The 4300-nt window shown below is 44.3% G+C and overlaps 1 pseudogene across 1 annotated transcript; it reads left to right on the top strand.

Annotated features, from left to right (window-relative positions):
- The first annotated feature begins 1189 nt into the window (after positions 1 to 1189).
- On the top strand, positions 1190 to 2362 carry LOC129012293 (immunoglobulin-binding protein 1-like; annotated as a pseudogene). The gene has a single exon (XR_008493600.2). The product of XR_008493600.2 is annotated as an immunoglobulin-binding protein 1-like (transcript).
- The last annotated feature ends 1938 nt before the right edge of the window (positions 2363 to 4300 follow it).

Genomic DNA, 4300 nt, shown 5'->3' on the forward strand with positions numbered 1-4300 from the left:
TATACCATATTGAGATACACTAGCTGTTCTCAAGAGCCCCTTTACATAATAAGATGAGATAAATTATAATTGTTGAGGTTTTTACACTTTTTTTTTTTTTGAGATGAAGTCTCGCTCTGTCGCCAGGCTGGAGTGCAGTGGTGCAATCTCAGCTCACTGCAACCTCTGCCTCCCAGGTTCAAGTGATTCTCCTGCTCAGCTACCCTAGTAGCTGGGATTACAGGAGCATGCCACCACACCCAGCTAATTTTTGTATTTTTAGTAGACATGAGGTTTCACCATGTTGGCCAGGATGGTCTTGATCTCTTGATCCGCCTGCCTCGGCCTCCCAAAGTGCTGGGATTACAGACGTGAGCCACTATGCCTGGCACCTCCTGCCCTTTTTTTCTTTGAGACAGAGTCTCACTCTGTTGCCCAGGCTGGAGTGCAGTGGCACGATCTCGGCTCACTGCAACCTTCACCTCCCGGGTTCAAGCAATTCTCCTGCCTCAGCTTCCTGAGCAACTAGGACTACAGGTGCCCACCACCATGCCCAGCTGATTTTTTTGTATTTTTAGTAGAGATGGGGTTTCACCGTGTTGGCCAGGATGGTCTCGATCTCTTGACCTCATGATCCGCCCGCCTCGTCCTCCCAAAGTGCTGGGATTACAGGAGTGAGCCACTGTGCCCAGCCAGGGTCAAAATCTTTTAGAACAATTATTATGCTGCTGTATTAGGAAAGCACATCCTTCCCACTTAGTAACCATCCCATTTAGCCCCCCAAAGGAGCAAAAGATGCTTTGTTCTTAGATGATTAGTGGAAGATGATAACCACATCTGTACCCATTGGCACCTTTACACAGTAACATATCTGCTGTGACTTCCTTTTTGTCAGAGGTAGCGTTCCGGGCGCATTTCATCCATTTGACAGGAGTGCTAACAAGAAACTCTTAGGTGATCAGGATCTAATAAGCCTGTGAGAGAGGCGGTTGTGTTAAAACCCCTTTTCAGTTGTACCTCCTTTATAAAAACTGTGTTTGAAACTTTCCACACCTCTTCTTGGCCCAAAGGTGATTATTTTTGTTCGGAAAATGTGAGATAACTCATCTGAGGTGAGGTTTTCTTTTAGCACTCCCAGGAGAAGATATATTTCTCTTTTCACTTTGAAAGTTTTCCTTTAAAAATAATTTCTTGTTCGTCCCTCTCCAAGATGGCTGCTGAAGACGCGTTACTGCTGCCACAGCTCCCCGAGCTGTTCGAAACCAGCAAACAGCTTCTGGACGATGTAGAAGTAGCGACCGAACCTGCCGGTTCCCGGATAGTCCAGGAGAAGGTGTTCAAGGGCCTGGACCTCCTTGAGAAGGCTGCCGAAATGTTATCGCAGCTTGACTTGTTCAGCCAAAATGAAGATTTGAAAGTGATTGCTTCCACCGACCTGAAGTACCTGTTGGTGCCAGTGTTTAAGGAGACTTCACCATGAAACAAGTCAAGCCCAGCAAGCGTCTAGATCATTTGCAGTGGGCTCAAGAGCACTATAAACTACTTAACTGTGCCATTGCTATCATGTGGCAGAGCTTGAGCTGCCCAAAACCAAGAACTCAGCTGAAAATCACACTGCTAATTCCTCCATGGCTTATCCTAGCCTCATTGCTATGGCATCTCAAAGACAGGCTAAAAGAGAGAGACACAAGCAGAAAAAGGAGTTGGAGCACAGGTTGTCTGCAATGAAATCTGCTGTGGAAAGTGGTCAAGCAGATGATGAGCGTGTTCGTGAATATTATCTTCTTCATCTTCAGAAGTGAACTGATATCAGCTTAGAAGAGATTGAGAGCTTTGACCAGGAAATAAAGATCCTGAGAGAAATAGACTCTTCAAGAGAGGCATCAACTTCTAACTCATCTCGCCAGGAGAGGCCTCCAGTGAAACCCTTCATTCTCACTCGGAACACGGCCCAAGCCAAAGTATTTGGAGCTGGTTATCCAAGTCTGGCAACTATGACGGTGAGTGACTGGTATGAGCAACATCGGAAATATGGAGCATTACCAGATCAGGGAATAGCCAAGGCAACACCAGAGGAATTCAGAAAAGCAGTTCAGCAACAGGAAGGTCAAGAAGAAAAGGAGGAAGAGGATGATGAACAAACACTCTACAGAGCTCGGGAGTGGGATGACTGGAAGGGCACCCATCCTAGGGACTATGGCAGCCAACAGAAGATGGGCTGATCTTCCCACAACATGAGAGGACTGAAGGGCGCACACCTCCCACGCCAAGGAAAACCATGCAGTCCTCACCTCCCTGGGCTTCCGCTTCAGCTGTGTACAACGAAGGCAAAGATGCTAAATCTTGCTTTGCATTCAATGAAGTGTCCAGTGATTAAAAAAAAAATTTCTTCTGAGATGCCTTCTATGTTCAGTCATTCTGCAACTTGGGCTGGAAAATGATACTAATTATTTTTGGCTTCATTGGAGTAGCTACTGGCCACTTGAAAATTAAATTTTGGCTGGGTACGGTGGCTCATGCCTGTAATTCCAGCACTTTGGGAGGCTGAGGCGGGCAGATAGCCTGAGGTCGGGAGTTCGAGACCAGCCTGGCTAACATGTTGAAACCCCATCTCTACTAAAAATACAAAATTAGCCGGGCATGGTGGTGCATGCCTGTAATCCCAACTACTTGGGGGGCCAAGGCAGGAGAATCACTTGGACCTGGCAGGCAGAGGTTGCAGTGAGCTGGGATCGTACCACTGCACTCTAGCCTGGGTGACAGAGTGAGACTCTGTCTCAGAAAAAAAAATTAAATATTATGCTCAGTATCTCCTATATTTAAAAGCAAATTTTTCAAATTTTACTTAAGAGCAAATCTGCAGTGGAACAGTGAGTTTTCAAAATGTTGCTAGTCCTGGAATCTGTTTCAGACTTGAAGCCGTTAAGTAAAAATACAGTAAGTGTTTGGGTGTGTGGTGTCTCCCACCTGTAATCCCACCACTTTGGAAGGCCGAGGCAGGTGGATCACTTGAGGTCAGGAGTTCAAGACCAGCCTGGCCAAATGGTAAAACCCCATCTCTACTAAAAAAATAAAAAAATTAAAAAGCGCTGGGCATGGTGGTGAGTGCCTGTAATCCCAGCTACTTGGGAGGCTGAGGCAGGAGAATTGCTTGAACTCAGGAGGTGGAGGTTGCAGTGAGCCGAGATTGTGCCACTGCACTCCAGCCTGGGCAACAGAGTGAGCCTCCGTCTCAAAAAATAAAAATAAAAATAAAAATAAAAATAAATAATAAGCATTTAGGCCAGGTGCGGTGGCTCATGCCTGTAATCCTAGCATTTTGGGAGCCAAAGCAGGCGAATCACCTGAGGTCAGGAGTTTGAGATCAGCCTGGCCAACATGGTGAAACGCTTTCTCTACTAAAAATACAAAAATTAGCCTGATGTGGTGGTAGGCGCCTGTAATTCCTGCTACTCAGGAGGCTGAGGCACAAGGATCACTTGAACCCGAGAGGAGGAGGTTGCAGTGAGCAGAGATCGCACCACTGCACTCCAGCCTGGGTGACAGAGTAAGACTCTGTCTCAAAAAAAAAAAAAAAAAAAGAAAGAAAGAAAGAAAAAAGAAACATTATAAGGAATTAAAATAATTTTTTACACACATTTTCTAAAAGCCTTTGAGATATTACCTAAGTTGCTTAATAATTAGCTAGTACAACATATTGGTAAAGTATCATGATTTTATTTGTCAATTGTTCATTTTACACCTTTTTTTGCTTTTCTACTTTTAAAGATTCCTCCAACTTATAAAATGATTGAAAAAATTAAAATGCAAAATATGTTCTTACTCAACATTTGAATTATCCATATAACTAAGAAAGCATTAGGAAATACAAACTTTATGCCGTGACTTCTGCTACCACCCAGGATAGTGTAACAGGGACCAGAATTAACCTCCCACCTAAAATACTTAAAAAACTGAACAAAAATATACTAGTTAATTGTTTTCAGATATCAGACAGGAGGCAGTGCAGGACAGTGATTTCTCAGAGAAGGAAACAAAAAAAGGTGAATCCTATGATTGCTGTAGAATTTCCAGGCTGCAGCACAGGGAGGAGCAACCCAAACAGATGTTGGCCACCTCTTTGAGTTGAGCAAACAGTATGAAGATCTGGGAGGTGAAGTCATCAGAATTCACATGGTAAAAATCAGAGGAGAGAACTATGTAATAGAAGAGCTCAGAAGGGTTCTCCTTGAGTCTTCAGCTGGTTCTGATCATCAGCACATGTATGTGAAGAAAACAACCAAGATTTGAGAAAGCAGCACTGGAGAAGAACAAGTAGAAC

Source organism: Pongo pygmaeus, chromosome 15 (genome assembly GCF_028885625.2).
Source record: "Pongo pygmaeus isolate AG05252 chromosome 15, NHGRI_mPonPyg2-v2.0_pri, whole genome shotgun sequence".
NCBI classification, from domain to species: Eukaryota; Metazoa; Chordata; class Mammalia; order Primates; family Hominidae; genus Pongo; species Pongo pygmaeus.